We start from the raw sequence: 19,592 nt of genomic DNA, 5'->3' as shown, positions 1-19,592 counted from the left end.
ACATGAAGAGACGTCCTTTCAAGAATACAACTTTTCTAGAGATGGCGGACAGCACTTTGGGAGAGTTTCATCTGAACTATAATACAGACCATAAACCAAAGACAGAATTTGGTCTGTTTGAACAGGTATGTGCAACCAAAAGCCCTCCAGGTGTGTTGAACTTTGATCCCTAGGAGCTCTCACCAGCATGGCCAGTGATAAGGAATCATGGAAATCGCAGTTGAAAATATCTGGAGTGCAGAAATCTGTAGTAATTTTGTTAGAAGAGTGCAGTAAGGTGGCCTGGCCAGTTTATGGTTAGGAATTAGATGTAATCGCTTACGATGCTCAGGGGAAGGTAAAAGGAAAAAATATCCCTTAGATTTATTGTTCTAGGAAATCAATTCAGGATGAAGAAAAAGACTTGACGACAGAAGGTACTAGAGGTGGCTTCTACAGAGAGCTGTAACTAGCCATTTTAGCTAGAGGCACAATCCCCCACCCACTTTGGCCTGAGGAAGGAGTACAAGCCCCCACCATGAAGAAAGGAAGACAAGAATGTGATATGCCATTCCTAAGGAAATGGAAAATCTATGCTTTCCAAAAAAAGGAAAGGGATGGAAAAGGTTGCCATTTATTTTCCTAACTTTCTCTGATACACATTCCTTAGGATTCCACTATCTTTTAAATGTTGGTGCTCCCAGTTGCTTCACCTTAGTTAAGGTCCTGCTTCCACATGGAGCCCCTTCACTCTTGGCCAGCCATTGCATAAGAAGAAACAAGAGCAAAAGCTATTTCCTTGGAGATAGCTAATAATCTAGGACTAATCCAAGTGGCCACAAAGCAACAATCTACAAGTGTATTTGCGAAGGATTTCACGGCAGGGATCTAATGGTTGTTGTGGGTTTTTCGGGCTCTTTGGCCGTGTTCTGAAGGTTGTTCTTCCTAACGTTTCTCCAGTCTCTGTGGCCGGCATCTTCAGAGGACAGCAATCTACAAGTGGTTCCTTACAAAAAACCAAGAGGGGCCAAGATGTCCATGGTGCCTAGCTATCTGTCTGTTATTACTAGTTATTTGAGATGCAGTGTTGCTGCATTCATTCCAACAAGAAGGAATTATGGTTTCTCATAAGGCTGTAGCCTTATGTATTTCTACTTGGGCATAATGATGGAAGACTCCTCAGCACAAACTGAATTATCTAGCTATTTCTCTCAAAATCAGAATATGGCTGGTTTTCCTTCAGAGCGTGACCCAGTTCAGCTCACCGATATGACCCATGAGCTTCTAGGACTCATTTCTTACCGCAATGCACACCCGCTGGTTTTGCCTGATTTTCCCACCTCATTGGTCTTGCTACTCTCATACTCTGGTATTCCTTAGAAGAACTGGGCTTTCACTTCCATTTCTTACTCTATTGTTGATGTTATGTTCCATAAAATCATGTCCAACTTATATCAAGCCTTTGAATTAATGGCCTTCAAAAGGTCCAGTCAGTAGCGACCCTGCTCAGTTCGCACAAACAACTTTATGACTTGCTTTATTGTATGTTTCATCTTCCTTTTTTTCCTACCAGCTTCAACTTTGCCTACCATTACTGTCTTTTCTGATGAATAACCATTTCTCAGGATACACCCAAGATACAATAGGCTCACTTTAATTATTAAACTTTGGGTGAAGATTCAGATTTAATTTATAACCCACATACAGTATTTCTTTTTCTGGTGGTCTGTGGTATCCGTAAAGTTCTCTTTCAACACCACATTTCAATGAATCAATCTTTTTTTTCCTCCTTATTCTAGCACCAGTTATGTTCTTAGGTACAGACTAGTTTTCCAAGGATTTCTGTTAATTTGAAGGACTGGTAAAAGGAAGAATGAGGCTAGCTAAGGATTTTTTTTATTTTGTTGTTGTTTAGTCATTAAATTGTGTCGGACTCTTCGTGACCCCATGGACCAGAGCATGCCAGGCCCTCCTGTCTTCCACTGCCTCCTGGAATTGGGTCAAATTCATGTTGGTAGCTTTGGTGACACTGTCCAACCATCTCATCCTCTGTCATCCCCTTCTCCTCTTGCGTTCACACTTTACCAACACCAGGAAAAGTTCTCTTCTCATGGGATGGCCAAAGTTTTTAAGCCTCAGCTTCAGGATCTGTCCTTCCAGTGAGCACTCAGGCTTGATTTCCTTCAGAATGGATAGGTTTGATCTCCTTCCAGTCCAGGGGACTCTCAAGACTCTCCTCCAGCTTCACAATTCAGAAGCATCAGTTTTTCGGCAGTCAGCCTTCTTTATGATCCGGCTCTCACTTCCATACATCGCTACTGGAAAAACCATAGCTTTGACTATGCAGACCTTTGTTGGCAGGGTGATGTCTCTGCTTTTAAAGATGCTGTCTAGGTTTGACATCGCTTTCCTCCCAAGAAGCAGGTGTCTGAATTTTGTGGCTGCTGTCACCATCTGCATTGATCATGAAGCCCAGGAAAGTAAAATCTGTCAGTGCCTCCGCTAATTTTTTATTAGCACAACTCAAAACCCAAGACAAAGAGGGGGGGAAAGTGTTCAAATTTTGTCATATTTTTGCAGAATCAAAATTAGTCCTGTTTTTGAGCCTAGAAGTTTACCTTTTGATATATATTCTTTTTATTTGTTTTTGTTTTTTTGGATGAACCCCATTGAACCTAGTGGGATTTACTTACATGTAAGCAGGTTTGAAGTCAGAATGTATGTCATGCTGAACTTAGGGGAGAGGGGGCTTAAGCCCATTTATTTGCCTACTCTGTGCTAACATCTCATGATCCTCGTAATGCGATAGACACAATTTTCTGCACTTTTTCTAAAATCCATGGACCTTTGTCTAGCAAGGGGGATGTCAGATCCATCTAGAACAGAGATTTCCAAGGAGCAAAAACCTGCCCAGGTATTTATAAGCATCACGATGACAAAGTAAAAATTAAAATAATTTTTTTTAAACCCATTTTTTAACAATCCCAGATTTATTGGGCTCTTTTGCTCAGAGCCAGAGGATGACTGCAGTCAATCAGCATGGCATGGCGAGTAATTATTTATCATCTTACTGCATCACAGCTTCCTTGAAACGGGAGAACCAATTGTCCGTAGCAATGGACCATGACAGAAGGTCAAGTTGATGGCACCCTTGTCACTGCAAAAGAATATGGGACAGGGGAGGTGTGAAAAGGTCAGCTTTAGCCCGTAGCCAGTCACAATGCATGACCGGCTCCTGTCATGGTTGCAACATGGCCAACTGTTGAGATTTTAAGCAGACGCTATCATGAAGGTGCTCAAGAACATCTGCTGATGATTTCTTTTGAGCATTGTGTCTCAGTTCAGAACAACTTCTGTCATCTCTGCTTGGCTTGCGGGACTCAATACAAGTCACATTTAAGTTCCGTATTCATGGTTTTAAACAGGACACAAGGAGATCTTTTTCTTTATATACTGCTGTATATTTTCCCAGGGGAGTAGACAGGACTAGATGCACTGAATTGCATCCAGACGTTTGAAGCATTGTTACTGATTTACTGAAGGATGCTGACAAATTGGAACAAGTTCAGAGGAGGGCAGCAAGGATGATCAGGGGGCTGGAAACCAAGCCCTAGGAGGAGAGACTGAAAAAAAAAACTGGGCATATTTAGCCTTGAGAAAAGAAGACTGTGGGGAGACAATGATATTTTAATTGTATTTTAATCATTTTATTTTATTCCATTGAATTTTAATTGTTGTAAGCCGCCCAGAGACCTTTGGGTAGAGTGGGCGGCATATAAATTAAATAAATAAAATAAATAAATAAATAAAATAACACTTTTCAAATACTTGAAAGTCTGTCATAAAGAGGAGGGGCAGGTTCTCTTCTCAATCATCCCAGAGCGCAGGACATGCAACAATGGGGTCAAGTTACAGGAAGCCAGATTTCAGTTGAATATCAGGAAAAACTTCCTATTAGAGCAGTAAGACAGTGGAACCAATGCCCTTGATAGGTGGTGAGTGCTCCAACCCTGAAGGCATTCAAGAGAAACTTAGACAACCACCTGGCAGATATCCTTTGATGCGTGTTCCTGCATCGAGCAGGGGGTTCAACTTGATGTCCTCACAGGCCCCTTCTATTATGACAATTAATACAAATGTAGGAAAAGGCGATATATTTTTTTAGAGCACTAAAGAATGTATCAAACAATCAATGCTAGCTTTTGCGGGATAAAGTCCACTTCATCAGGGATGCGCCCGTATCTTGTGGTCAGTGCAGCAAAATTATAAAGAAATGTCCCAAAAATTCATGGCAGACGTCTACCAGTATGCTTCTTAAGGTGAGTTTAATGGATATATGGTTTATTTTGTGTTTTACCGCTCCATCCCTGGCAACAAGTGGCTGGAATTTTCCACCCAGCTATTCAGACATGATGTTATCCTGTACATAATCACGCCTATTTTATCAATGAGCTGCTAGATAGCTCATTGGTTTAGGTAAGCCAGAGGAGGTTGGGAGTTCAATTCCCCGCTGATCCATAGGCTCCTTTCCAGATCTGCAGTTCTAAGATGATGATGATGTTATGATGTTATGTACTATTTGCTGATTACTGAGGAAAAGGGGAAAGGTCTGTCAGTGTATTTGGTGCTTTATTCAGATATTTATATATATATAAATCTGGATGAGCAAAGTTTAGCTCTCTCAGGCATTGTGATATTAGCATTCCTTGCCATTTCTTGCAATGGCTAGGGCTGCGGGAATCTAACAGCATCTGAAGGCCGTACTTTATAGACGCCAATATAGATACATCAGAGCTTAAAATAATTTTTTAAAATGTAATTAGTTACAATTGTCATCATAATTACTTACAATTATTGTTCCAATTAGGGACGGGTTTTCATATATTCTGAACTACAAGAGCTTTGGTGGATTTGCCCCAGTTAGAATTCTGAGGGCTTTTGCCCTCCCCCCAAAAAGGCCTCTCGCATGTTCTATATACAGTGGTGCCTCGCATAGCGATCGCTTCGCTATGCGATGGAACCGCACAAAGAGGGGTCCCGGGCCATCGCTGGAGCGTTCGCTCAGCGATGTCCCCTATGGGCTTTTTTCGCTATGCGATGATCGCGCGGACGCGATCAATGCATAGTGAACAGCTGATCGGCGGTTCCAAAATGGCCGCCGCTAAAACAAAATGGCAACCGCTGTTTTGCCTCGCTAACGAGGCATCCAAAATGGCCGCCGCAATGGAGGAAACTCGCAGAACGGTGAGTTTTAAGCCCATAGGAACGTATTAAATCAGTTTTAATACGTTCCTATGGGCTTTTTTATTTCACTTAGCGATGGATTCGCTGAGCGAGGGTTAATCTGGAACAGATTAACCTCGCTAAGCAAGGCACCACTGTAATTTACAACTTGTGTGTAAACGAGAAAAGACCCTTCAGAGGAACTGGCTGGGTGGCGGTACGTTCCATGGCACTGGAAAGCATTAGGGGTATTGTAAGTTTCCTGAGAGGGATGTGGTGGCGCTGTGGGCTAAACCGCAGAAGCCTCTGTGCTGCAAGGTCAGAAGACCTGCAGGTCGTGAGATCGAATCCACGCGACGGAGTGAGCTTCTGTCGCTTGTCCCAGCTCCTGCCAACCTAGCAGTTCGAAAGCATGTAAAAATGCAAGGAGATAAATAGGTACCACCTCAGTGGGAAGGTAAAGGCGCTTCGCGTCTAGTCGCGCTGGCCACGTGACCACAGAAACAGTCTTCAGACAAACGCTGGCTCTACGGCTTGGAAATGGGGATGAGCACTGCCCCCTAGTCAGACACAACTGGACTAAATGTCAAGGGGAACCTTTACCTAAGTCTCCTGAACAGCAACCTGTATGGAGGTGAGATTTCCTACAGAAAGAACGTGGGGCAACACCACAGACGACAAGTTGTGAAACTAGCGGTGACACAACCAGAAAGCTCTTCCCAGCAATAGCTTGCTGCCTGTAGCTTCTCTCCTTGAGTGTTTTTCCCTCTTGGGTAGTAGAAGAGTACTTGGCTGCTTGAGAACCACTTGGAGAGAAAGGTGCATGAGACAGACGAGCCAGACATGAACAGGGTAAAAGTTGGAGGTCTGCCTTTTTCCTTGTATGACATTTGGAGCAGTTCTGTGGTTAAACAGGCAGGGATGCCGCCATTGTGCCTATTTGGGGCCTTTGCTCTTTGGGGTTTTAATGACCTCCTCTTCGCTATAAAAGACTCAAACTGAACAATTCTATTTATTTAAAATATTTTTAGGCTGCCTTTCTCCTTTAAAAAAAGGACCCGATGCTGCTTCCATTATTGAAAGACGATATTTAAAGCTAAAAACAGAAAGCCTACAGATACAAAAAAAGAGGATCAAACAAACAAATGCCACTCTAAGAAATTGTGAACAAACACAATACAAAAAACACTTTCAAAGCAGTAAGGCACAACCATACCTTTAAAAACATTACTTAGGCAGCCAGTCACCAAGGGAAAGCTTGCAGACAATGATGGGGGTCTGACTGGCATCCTGTGGGAGGGAGTTCCAAAGTCTGGGAGGTGCAACAGAGGAACCCCCCCCCAATTCTGCAAGAAATGCATCTATAAGGGTGGTGGAACTGAGTTCTTTTTCTATTTATGCCATTTACTGCTGTGTGCTAGGATAAGGATGCCTTCCAGAAATGAAATCCTTTATTTTTGCAGGCTTTCTCCATGTGAGATCTGTTCTGGGCATTTGACCATCCCAATTTCTAATTTTGTACTGACTTTATTTCTCTTCCCCCCCCCCTTTCTTTTCTTTTCTTTTCTTTTCTTTCTGAAATCGGTAAACTGATATGGTTCCGCACAGAAGCCATAGATTTACAGAAAGGCAATACCCATTCCCCCTTCCATCTCCATTTTCATCCACCTTAACATCCTTTTTCTTCCTGCCATCGAGCGGTTTTTATGTTATAGGATGTCTTTTGAGCAACGAGGGAAACAAAAACTTCCAAGTGCTTGCTATTTATTTTTGTCATGAGCCAAACAGCAGTGCAGGTTCTCCCTCCCCGGAGAACCTCAGTTATATACTGCTGCATGCAAATGAGCATCCCCTAGACATTTTTAAATATGAGCTTTCCCACACCCCTCATCCACTCCTGGCTTCCTGTAAGATACATAACAAATAAATGCATCAAATCTCTAGACTCTGCTACCAGGGAGGGGGGGATGTGTCTCCATGGAAAGCCTGAATATAACTCTACAATGCAATAAAAATAGAGACTTTTTTCTTGCAAGTGTCATAATGCTTCACAACACCAGAAAGTTAAATTACAGCTTATGGGGGGGGGGGGCTGTTTACCATTTGCTGTCCTATAAGAGAAAATGAAAGACCTTTGCCAATCTCTTGCTCATATTAGAACCAAATGGAGCTTCTTAAACAGGAAACCAGGAAGAGTGTTTAAAGCATCCCATGAAAGAAGGTGCCATTTTAAAGCTGGAATGATGAACAGATTTGGTCCATGGCTCTCTTCGCTATGAAGGAGCATCTCACATACTGTATGTCTTTTTAAACTTTTTAATACACCAGAAGAACTGAGGCGCCTTCTAACTATTGGAGCAGTATGACAATGGAGCCAATGACCTCGGGAGATGGTGATCACTCCAACAACGGAGACATTCAAGATAAAATTGGACAACCATCTGTCAGATTTTAGTTTGATTTGGATTCCTGCATTGAGCAGGGGGCTGGACTCTGTGGCCCCTTCCAACTCAATTATTTTATGATTCTATGATTCTAAGTTATGGCAAAGAGCTTTCACTGTCCAAGTCTTTGGACAGGAGATGCCTGTCAGGATAACACTGGTTGAAATAGAAAATATGTTGAATTGGATTGATGCCGCTTCCTGTGAATAATCATTTGCAGCAAATCCTTTCTGAATATCCTGAGAAAGTAAGAGAAAACATCAGCAGAGGACTCTTAAGTTCTGCTTACCACAGCAAAAGCAGCAACCCAAAGCCCATTAGAATGGCTGTGCATAATGTGCTGGCAATCTTACAAGCAATTTTGTTGTTTCTTTCTTCCCTTTAGAGTCTAGCAAGGGGCTTTTGATATGGAGAATAGTGTTGGTCAACCAGTGGCCATTAAATGGAGCACTATGCAGATGATACCACTCTGATGGCAGAAAGTGAGGAGGAATTAAAGAACCTTGTAATGAGGGTGAAAGAGGAGAGTGCAAAAAACAGTCTGAAACTCAACATCAAAAAAACTAAGATCATGGCCACTGGTCCCATCACCTCCTGGGAAACAGAAAGGGAAGATATGGAGGCAGTGACAAATTTTACCTTCTTGGGCTCCATGATCACTGCAGATGGAGACAGCAGCCATGAAATTAAAAGACGCCTGCTTCTTGGAAGGAAAGCGATGACAAACCTTGACAGCATCTTAAAAAGCAGAGATATCACCTTGCCAACAAAAGTCCAAATAGTCAAAGCTATGGTTTTTCCTGTCGTGATGTATGGAAGTGAGAACTGGACCATAAAGAAAGCAGACCGCCGAAGAATTGATGCCTTTGAATTGTGGTGCTGGAGGAGGCTCTTGAGAATCCCCTGGACTGCAAGGAGAACAAACCTATCAGTTCTAAAGGAAATCAACCCTGAGTGCTCACTGGAAGGACAGATCCTGAAGCTGAGGCTCCAGTACTTTGGCCATCTCATGAGAAGAGAAGACTCCTTGTAAAAAACCTTGATGTTAGGAAAGTGCGACGGCAAGAGGAAAAGGGGACGACCGAGGATGAGATGGCTGGACAGTGTCTGCGAAGCAACCAACATGAATTTGACACAACTCCGAGAGGCAGTGGAAGATAGGAGGGCCTGGCATGCTCTGGTCCATGGGGTCACAAAGAGTCGGACACGACTAAACGACTAAAATGAACGAACGATAAAGGGCCAGTAAACTGGCCTGAAAACTGACAAGAACATCCACTCCCTTCTCACCAATGGAACTCCCCAATTGAGTCCTTCTGGGGAGAAAAGCGGAAGGGAAATATTTTAAATATATAAATGAAATAAACTCATCTGCACCATGAGAATGTTAGATTTGTCTTGATACATAAAATTCCATGCACAGTGTCATCAAGAATCTGAAAGTCAGCTTTTAAAAAGGGGTAAGAGGAAGGAGGCAAGATTGTAAGGGAGGGAAAAAGAGAAAGGGTTGGGGGGATTGTATGTTTGGGTAAGAAATTGAATTTTCAAATATTATTGCAATTATTTTTTTCCCCAGAGCTCAAAACAGGGGCCACAGGGAGAGGAGGAACAAAACCATGGATGACATTTCCCCCCTTCATTCTGGTTAAGGCATTGAGAATTGTAATGTAAATATTTAAAAATGCCAATTTAAACACCCTTTTCCCGACATAAATGTCATTCAATCAGATTGTTTTATCTTATCAACATTTTTCAGTCACTTTTCCAGTCTCTGCAAAATATCCATTCACAAGAAAATGTGGAGGTCCAAGCAGTGAACAATTATCATTCATCTACTCAGTACCTGTGAAGTTCTGTGTATCGTGGAAGAATTTTTCCCCCTGGTTTTGAGTGGAAGACACTCAGATCAGATTTCTCTAGGGTGTCTGTGGAAGCGCTTGCTGCTATGACCCTACCTCTAAAAATATCGCTAGCTGTATTATTCTGCACCTGTCATTTCTGACTCTGGAGAAAGAGCATAGTCGAAACAATAACTATTTTTGCCATCCTCCAGTACCTAAGATACTAGATGTCTTCTACAGAAAAATTAAAAATAATTCATAAAACAGTTTCTTCCTAAGCCCATTCTAGTAGACCACCTTGTAGCTGTGGGCAAGTTCAACTTTTTTTTGCAGCAGTAGAAACCTGAAAAGCTTGAGAGACTGTCGAGATTACCAGGAAAGCACCAGCATATTCTTGTCTGGCACCACCACCACAAAAATAGACTATTTGTGTGGTTACCCATGTTTTAATTGCTCCTCAAGGTTCTGTCATGTTCACAGTGGGCAAAGCAACATCCTCTTCAGCTGAACACATACCGAGAGATCACTCAAGCAATGCCGAGTGCTAGGAATTTCCATTTCCCATTTATCCTGATGTTTCCGTTTCATTGTTGCTCACAGTTCCAGTACGGTGTGTGCTCCAATCCCATTTTATGTGGAATATATAACAAAAGATAGTCATGCAATACTTTTGAATAGCCTTTTGAAAACAGCATGCACTGAAATCACCTTGAGGGTTTTTTTTTGGGGGGGGAGAGGATGCTATAGAAAAGGACAATGCACTTATGTGGGCTTCAAAACAATTGGGCTAGATGGTTGCTGGACTATGACACAGGAGACTGTCATAAGGCTGCTGAAAAGGTACCAAGCACGGTGGGGATCTGCAATGTGGGATGCTATCAGAGAATTAGTTATAGTAAACTATTCCTCCAGATGAGGGCTGGATAGCTCAGTGGTTTGGGTATCTGACTGAGTAGCCAGAGGTTGGATGTAGGGATGGGAGCTTCGCATTCGTCTCCTGGGGAAGAGGAATACAAAGCCCCCTGGCACAGGTGGCCAGCTCCATTGAACCCTCCTCCCTGAACCGGGTGTCCACTTACCACTCATCATGTGGCCCACAAAGCTGGCATTGCCTAAAGTTTGTCCATCTCAGCTGTAGCCCAGATGGCACTGCCCCACCTCCCTGCTTGGTTGGCCACTCTGGCAAGGGAGCAGGATGACAAGCCCCCTTGCTCAGCTGCTAAGTGGCTGCCAGGGAGGCAGGGCAGCACCAGACAGGCTACTACCATGATGGACATGCTTTTGATTATGCTGGCCATAAAAACAACACAGGAAGTGGTAAGTGGACACCCAGTTCGGGAGGGGGAAGGTCAAATAAAGGGGAAAGGACGATAAAGAAGGCTGACCACAGAAGAATTGATGCTTTTGAATTGTGGTCCTGGAAGAGACACTTGAGAGTCCCCTGGATTGCAAGGAGAACAAACCTATCCATTCTGAAGGAAATCAACCCTGAGTGCTCACTGGAAGGACAGATCCTGAAGCTGAGGCTCCAGTACTTTGGCCATCTGATGAGAAGAGAAGACTCCTTGGAAAAGACCCTGATTTTGGGAAAGAGTGAGGGCAAGAGGATGAGATGGATGGACAATGTCACTGAAGCTACCAACATGAATTTGACCCAACTCCTGTCTTCCATTGCCTCCCAGAGTTTGGTCAGATTCATGTTGGTAGCTTTGATGACACTGTCCAGCCATCTCGTCCTCTGTCGTCCCCTTCTCCTCTTGCCTTCATACTTTCCCAACATCAGGGTCTTTTCCAGGGATAAACCATTTTATCACTGTGCCCCAGACAAATGAAATGGTTTATCTTCAGCCAGCATGACAAGGTGTTCTAAAGACAGAAAGGACTAGGGGGCACGGTGTGAGGGGGGAAATGGCCACATACTTTGTTACTTTCCCAGTGCATCATGGGACTGCGTTCATTTCCAAAATGAATGTTTTGGAAATGAATGTTTACCCTGAACCAAAAAGAAGTGGAACATCTTTGAATGGCCTAACTATGTTCGAAGATGATTTAGAGTACTGATTCAGCCACTGTAGGGCTAGAAAAATGGTAATTAAACAATTACTCTCCTTAGATGGGCGAAACTGAGCTTCTGACACAGGTTTTACACACACACTCACACACAAACACACACACACCCCTCTCCAATATCTTACCCTGCAAGGGCCTTTAATAACTGCCGGTGTGTTTAAAGTCAGCCAATGAATAAATAAACATGGCTTTTTTTAAAAAGGCAGAAAAGAGTTTCTTTCTAATTTGAACTATATGCATTACCATGGATACTGTGTTCTATTTCCAGGGGCGGAAAAAGTTATTTCCTAGCAGTTAAAAGGCAAGCAAAAGAACCACTGAAGACAGATTTCAAATCTAAATTTTTCATCATTAATTAACATATTCTCTTCTTTGTTTTATGCAGTTTAGAACACATGTGAGAAAATCATTGTCGCTGGTGTTTTTCCCCCTAACATGTTTTGTGAGATGTCATTGTTCTTCAGAGCCTGATCATTAAAGGACAAGTGCTCCCACATGGATTTGCCTGGGTTTTGAGATAGAGGTCTGAACATATTTCACTAAATATCTTGGTTATGGCCGAGATGAGCTGTCTCAAAATGGTGGGGCAGTCCCTTTGAGAAATTTCACCTCCAGTAAAGAGAATGAGAGCTCCCCCCCCTTTTTTTTTTTTGCTTTGTGAAATTTGTGCAAAGTGTATTTTCAGCCTCTCATCCCTTCAGTCTGTTTATCCTAACATGTGCTTTCCTTCACCTTTGTATCTCGCATTCCACTGTGATTTGTTTTGTTGTTGGTTATCAGAAGGCAAGAATAGGCTCAAATTGCAAGGTTGATTGCTGTGAGGAAATCCAATTGTTGGTGCACATTGTGGAGCACCAATATTCATTCTTTGCTCAGCATAACATCTAGTTTGACCCTGAGATGAGCTTCAGTTCAGAAAACCCTCCAGGGCTGAGGTAGGATGTATTTCGTACTAGTGTATTTTGCACACCCCAGTTTCTGTATTTGTTCATTAACTGACAAAAGAGCAAAGTGCTTACTTTTAAAGCCACAATAAAGGCATTTCCCGAGACTGGGAAAAGAGATGCACCTTGTAGGGTCTCCCTGCACATAATGAGGCAGCAAGAAATGGAGGACTCCGAAGCTCGTAAAAGCCATGCCCTTAATGTCCTCACCTGAAGGAAAGACAGATAGTGATACCAGCATCGGCGGTATAAATCTCTTGCTCTATCAGCAGCAACAGCTGCTGATGGCTAACAAGTTAGAATCCGGAGAGCCTCTGGAGCCATCTTGATACCACAGCAGAAGGAAGATGTAATTTCCAAGACTAGATGGGGAAGGCTCTCTTCTCATTAAAAGGGCAGTTATTCGCTACACAAATCTTTTGCATTGGCATAGTTCTTACTGAGGCTGTAGAACAGTGCCGGGGCTGTATTACTCTAGGAAGCTGCTCTGTACTCAGTCTTTTGATTGTTTATAGCAGCCTTCCCCTTTCTGACCCCCTCCAGCTGTCTTGGGCTGTGACTCTCAGCCTTACCACCACTGCGGCCAGGTCCCTGTTCATCGGGAATAGTAGGGAAATGGTACTGCAGTGCCTCTGGAGGGCATGAGGTCTAGAAATCCTGCTTGCAAGAACTCCCGGCATTTGAATCTGGGACCTCCTGCAAGGAAAATCTGTATTCTGTTAGGAAGCTACAGTGCCCTGCCCAGGATCAAAATTAAGACAGGGCACGTGGGTCTTTGCCCTAAGGTGCCCAGTTGAGAAGGTGTTGAAATCTAGAGGAAAATGAATGGCAACACCTCCTGGATCCATTCATTTAAAAAAAAAAAAAACGAGGGCCACTACATTCACTTCCCTTTTCCTAGGGGGCAGACTCATGCCCATAATCTTTAGAGCAGGTGGGTGGAAGACAGTGTTGCTTGCATTTCAGGGTTAAAATAGTCCTTCCCCCACCCCTGCAAGTGCAATCAATGCTCATAGATAGTGCAGAAAATATCTCACCTGTCTTGCAGGTGGAAAGGAAAAACAATGTGGTTTTTCATTCTCATGCACGGGAATGAGACAACTGAGGATTTGCATTCTTACCTCTTCAATAAGGTAAGAGAAGGGTGAGGAAGGGTGGCAGCTGAAGATGCTGGCAGACTTGCTAGGGATATGCACTGGGTAGAGGTGAATGTTTAAATGTGGATTGGATCAGCGATATTTGTGTGGTCTATTTCCAGTCACCATGTAGGGGTGTGAAAGCTGGACAGTTAAGAAAGCTGATGGGAAAAAATTGATTCGTTTGAAATGTGGTGCTGGAGGAGAGCTTTGCAGATACCCTGGACTGTCAGAAAGACAGACAAGTGGGTCCTATAGCAAATCAAGCCTTAGCTGTCCCTGGAAGCAACAATGCTGAAAATGATTCTGTCCTACTTTGGGTACATCAGGAGAAAGCAGGATTCTCTGGAAAAGACAATGATTCTGGGAAAGGTGGAAAGCAGCAAGAAAAGAGGAAGAACCAAATGTGTGTGATGGCTTGACTCTCTAAAAGTAGCCACAGACTTGGGTTTGCAAGACCTGAGCAGGGCGGTTGAGGACAAAACATTCTGGAGAGTGCTCATTCATGAGGTCACTGTAAGTCAGGGGGTGACGTGATGGCACACATCACCACCACCACCTCAGCAGCATCCTACACTGACCCCTCCTGTTCAATCCAGCATTCTGAGTTTACAATGAAGAAGAAGAAAAAAGATGTGATGCAATTAAAAGTGAGAGGCAAGAAACGGAAAGTATCAATCTGTTACAAAGAAGGTGTTGAAATATTGAGGAGAAGACTGGAAGCCCTGTCTATTAAGGCCTGAGATTTCCCTTGCAGGGTCCTATGGCTGAGGATGATCTCCAAGTGAAGTCTTCAGGCTGTAGCTGATAGCTGGTGTGCTCCACAGTTATTTTTAAAGCTGCAGGGCAAAAGTGAGATATGTCTGTCAGTGGAGTATATTGTCTGGATTTAGCTTCCTCTCCTTTGTACAACTTCATTAAACTACAGTGGTGCCTCGCTTTACGATTGCCCTGCATTACGACGAATCCGCTTTACGACAATCTTTTTGCGATCGCAATTGTGATTGCAAAATGATGGTCTAAATGGGGGAATTTTGCTTTGCAATGATCGGTTCCCTACTTCGGGAACCGATTCTTCACAAAACGATGTTTTTCTAACAGCTGATTGGCGGTTTCAAAATGGCCGCCGGGTAATTAAAATGGCTCCCCGCTGTGTTTAAGGATGGATTCCTCACTATACAGGCAGCGAAAATGGCCGCCATATGGAGGATTTTCACTGGACGGTGAGTTTTTACCCCATTGGAATGCATTGAATGGGTTTCAATGCATTTCAATGCGGTTTTTTTATTTCGCTTTACGATGTTTTCGCTTAACAGTGATTTTCCTGGAACGGATTATCGTTAAGCGAGGCACCACTGTACTAGGACAACCTCTCTCTCTCTCTCTCTCTCTCTCTCTCTGTGTGTGTGTGTGTGTGTGTGTGTGTGTACATGAAGGACTACATTCTTGTATTTAGGTCAGAACCTTAGGATGTTAGAATCTCTCTCTGTACCCAGCTATTGTTGTCTCATTGCTTGATAGTGAAATGATGTTCCTGGGGATAGGACATTTTTATTTCTAGGACTTCCACTCCCATAATTCACCCAGAAGCCCCCAGGAAGAATTCTGGGAGAAAAGTAAAACAAAGGGGGAAAAAAGGTTTATTAATAACTCATTTTTTGCCTCACTCGTCATATTTTGGGTGGGAAGAAAGAAATGCTCCCTCAGTCCCATCACTTCGTAGGATTTGCCCCAGTGTTCCATGGGAAGGGCAGTTCTAGATAGTCTCCCCCTATACCAGTGATGGTGAACTTTTGTGAGCCCGAGTGCCAAACTGCAACACAAAACCAACTTATTTCTTTCAAAGTGCCAACACTGCAATTAAACCTGAATACTGAAGTTTTAGTTTAGAAAAAACAACTGAGTGTAAGTGTGCAACACTCTTAAGCTCTATGGGGCTAGTTGCTTACTTAGATATCTATTGAGAAGCCTTGCAGAGTTAATTTCACAAAATGAGTCTTTTCTTATTCACAGTTATGTAAAAGACAACATGAGCAATTATAACAATAACAAACAAACAAACAAACAAAAAGACCTAGGCAACAGTACCAATACAGACGTTGCTTGCAGCATTGCAAAGTCCAAGTGTCCCTTTGAATTCAAATTCAGAGAAAAATCCAAGAAATCTTCCTCAACTGCATTAGGTAAAAGGTAAAGGTTCCCCTTGACAATTTTTGTCCAGTCGTGTTCGACTCTAGGGGGCGGTGCTCATCCCCGTTTCCAAGCCATAGAGCCAGCGTTTTGTCCAAAGACAGTCTTCCGTGGTCACATGGCCAGTGCGACTTAGACACGGAACGCCGTTACCTTCCCACCAAGGTCGTCCCTATTGATCTATTTGCATTTGCATGCTTTCAAACCGCTAGGCTGGCGGGAGCTGGGACAAGCGACGGGTGCTCACTCCGTCGCGTGGATTCGATCTTACGATTGCTTGGTTTTCTGACCCTGCAGCACAGGCTTCTGCAGTTTAGCCCACAGCACCACCACGTCCCTAACTGCATTGGGTGTCCAATACATAGAAGAATTGACTCCTCGTATGGAATATTCAAAACCTTAGACCAAGTTGACAGGGGCCTTTGGAGTTAAAAGTGGCTACAGCAGCTCTGGTTTCTTCAGTTCTCTGGCTCTTTCTGATCCAAATCTCTTAGTCACAACCCCATTTTTTTTTTTAAAAAATCCCTTCCCTTTGGGCTAAACCAATATTTCATAGGGGTTACAGAAGCAGTCGAATACTGTGTAAGACCCAGATCCCCACTGACAGGAAAGGGGCTTTTCATGGAAATTCAAAAACAGAAATACTGACATGGACAGAGAAGAGGGACAAGACTGGGCATGTTTGATCCAGATAGCCTGGAGGCCTCCAGTGTCTCCCAATGACATTACCTGGGGCTGATGGTAAGATCTCCCCAGCAATTGGGGGCAACACTGAGAGTGCAGCTATCCAGAACAAATGTCCTGCTTGCTTTAGGGCTTGGCTGCCCTTGGTACTGTTTTGAGAGAAGGGTTTGCTAGAGTAATTCTCACTGCTTCTGGATCCTCCTGCTGTGCCCCAGTGAAACCATTGCTTCTCCTCCCCTGTCAAGCTAGAAAGGTTAGTGAGCATGGGGGGGGGGAAGGGAGAGCCATTTTACTTATTAAGGTGACACCCACTAATTTGTAGGGAAAATGAGATAAGGCTGCAGTTAATGCTAGAGCAATAGAACCAATCCTGTCCAGATTCTGATAGAAAAGAAAATCTCATTCTTTCTGACCTCACCAATTTTTCATTCTGCGGCATTGTTTCTGGTGTGATCTCACCGTCAGTAAATTTGTCACTTCAGGGCTTGGCGCGGCTCCAAGTGGTTTTAAAGTCACTTACTCAGGCGAAAAGAAGTATGGTTCATTGGGGAGGAAATGATCCTGGAGGGCATTGTTGCAATTAGAGAGATAAATGGCTGTGGGCTTTAATTAGAGTGCTAGGTACATATTCTGTGCAGTGATTTAACAAACATGGGGGAGGGGGGGAAGGTTGGCACAAGCAGGACCAGAATGTTAAATTGAACTGATGCCTAGAGGGGTGAGAGAGAAGGAGAGGGGAAGCCATGTTGTTTTGCTCAGGGTTTGTTATTTATAAACATACCACAATTTGTAAAGGTGTGGGGCGAAGCCTTTGTGCTGACTATTTGCAGTTTCCTTTTGTTCTCTGCCTCTGGGTCGATTGAAAGTGTGTTTAAAAGCTGACTAAAGAAATCTGAATAGAGATGGAGCTGGTTGGGAGGGATAGCAATGGGATGGAAGAAGACTTGAGATCTGGAATATTCCTTGAAAATATAGTAGGTGCTCGTAGGAAACTCCCGTTCAGTGTGTGCAACATAAAATTGAGCAATTCTGTGTGTGACTTTTTGCCCCATGATAAAACAAAGCCAATGGAGCATTAATTAAATGGTATACCCAATATTGGTATAATGGCTGCTGCTTTTAAGTAGAATGATAGAATAATGGCGTTGGAAGGTACCCATAAAGCCATCAAGTCCAACTCCCTGCTCAATGCAGGAATTCAAGTCAAAGCAGATCTGACAGATGGTTGTCCAATTTTTCTTGAATGTCTACACCGTTTGAGTGCTCACCATTTCCCAAGGTCATTGGCTCTATTGTCATACTGCTCCAACAGATAGGAAGTTTTTCCTTGTATTCAACCTAAATCTGGCTTCCTATAGCTTGAACCCATTATTACATATCCTGCCCCTCCTCTGTATGACTACCTTTCACTGGGAGTGGAAGCACCAGCAATGGGAGCAACTTAGTTCAGAGGCCAGCAGCACGTCTGGCATGGGGGACGTTGCAGGTTCAGTCCCTGACAGCCACGCTTCAAAAGGTGCTGGAAAAAGGACTTTACAGGAACAAATAACCCTACTAAAAACAGTAAACAAAAGCAACACTAAAAATGCGTTCAAAGGAAGGGAGTTCCAAAGACTGGGAGCATCTTTGAAACACAGTTGCATCTTTGATAGTGCAAGCATGGTGTTAAAATACAGGTATGTGCTTCAAACACTTAGGTTTTTTCCTAACGGTCTCCTTATAATAACTTTTTCATGGCAAGGGCAAGAAAAAAATGTCCAAAAAGAGGCAACAACAATAAAAAAAGGTCGAAGGCTGCATTGTGTGACTGCCCATCCTTATTCATTTATTATTTTGTGTTTTTTTCCTAGCTCAGAGCTTAGGAAAGTTCCTTATGGTGCAAACGATGGGAGAAAAAGTTTTGGAGGACCAGCCTAGAATCCTGGCAGAGGCAAACATGGGGAGATTTAACAATCAGAGGAATTGGTCACTGGTCCATTAATAAATTAAAAATATATACAGCATCAAGCAATATGAAAGCTTTTGTGGGTGAATCACATGATCAGAGGGATTGTTGACATCATCTTCAGGACTCAGCCAATCCCAAGGGTGCTGCTGCTGCCAACCAACCCCAGTCTCCTGGGGCTTTGTCACCTCACAGAGCCCCACCTCTCTGCTGGCATATAAAAGGGGCTTGCTGGGCAGGGCAGGAGGCAGTGGCCAGAGGGCAGTCGGGCAGAGAGAGCAGCAGCGGCTGCAGGGACCCAGCCCTTCTGCCCAAGGCCACTTCTGAACTTGCTAAGAGGGCTTGCGAGATAACAGCTGGAGATCCGTGGCTTGAAGCTGGCTGATATCCATGATAGGCCGGGGAGAAGTCGGTGGACGTCGGCAGACAGAAGCTGGTGGGATCTGCCTGCGGAAACTGGCTGAGGCCACCAGGCGGAGGCCAGCAGAGGTTGCTGGATGAAGCCGGTGGACATTAGCTTCCAGAAACCAGCTGACAGAAGCTGTGTGGTATCAGTGGATGGAAGCCCGGGCGTGGGTGTGAATGGCTGGTGGAGTGAAGGTGTGTGTGTGTGTGTGTGTCGGAGGGTGTCTGTTGTGTGTGTGTGTGAATTGGCTGGCAGGTGGAACTTTGGGATGAAGTTGCCAGAACACTGGTGGGTGGATATGTCTGGATTGAAGCTGGTTGACGGCCGTGGAGGAGCTCCCCACTTAACTGTTTTTTTCCCTCTTTCTCTTGCAGAGCCCGAGGCTTCCTCTTCCCCAGGGGGATGCGAGGGACCAGAAGGCAGGCGTCCTGCTGGAGCTGAACCAGGCTGTTGTCTCTGCTGAGGATATACCAGTTTAGCCTCTTTTCCAAAACCAATAAAAGTATTTTTCCGGAATGGTTTTGAAGTGTTGTCTTGTTTGTCAGGGGCTGTCACGGGATTCTCTTCCCCATCCCCTAATTATATCTGGGGCCCAATCCCTGTGGTGGGTCTTGTTAAAGTCCTCTTGTGTGGCCTTGTGCTTTCACAGGAATTGGGAACATATTTCGCCATTCATGGTGGGTTCCCTGCCTGAGCTCCTAAGCAAGAATATTATGTGTCGTGCTGGACA

The 19,592-nt window shown here is 43.9% G+C and overlaps 1 long non-coding RNA gene across 1 annotated transcript in view; it reads left to right on the top strand.

Annotated features, from left to right (window-relative positions):
- Positions 1 to 19,378, top strand: part of LOC140706789 (uncharacterized) — a 41,641-nt gene extending 22,263 nt beyond the window's left edge. The window contains exon 2 of the long non-coding RNA XR_012086655.2: positions 19,237 to 19,378. This is a non-coding gene — a long non-coding RNA (uncharacterized LOC140706789). The remainder of the gene's footprint in view (positions 1 to 19,236) is intronic.
- The last annotated feature ends 214 nt before the right edge of the window (positions 19,379 to 19,592 follow it).

Source organism: Pogona vitticeps, chromosome 1 (genome assembly GCF_051106095.1).
Source record: "Pogona vitticeps strain Pit_001003342236 chromosome 1, PviZW2.1, whole genome shotgun sequence".
NCBI lineage: Eukaryota > Metazoa > Chordata > Lepidosauria > Squamata > Agamidae > Pogona > Pogona vitticeps.
Note: the sequence above shows the minus strand (reverse complement) of the source record. Positions and strands in the feature narration are given on the sequence as shown.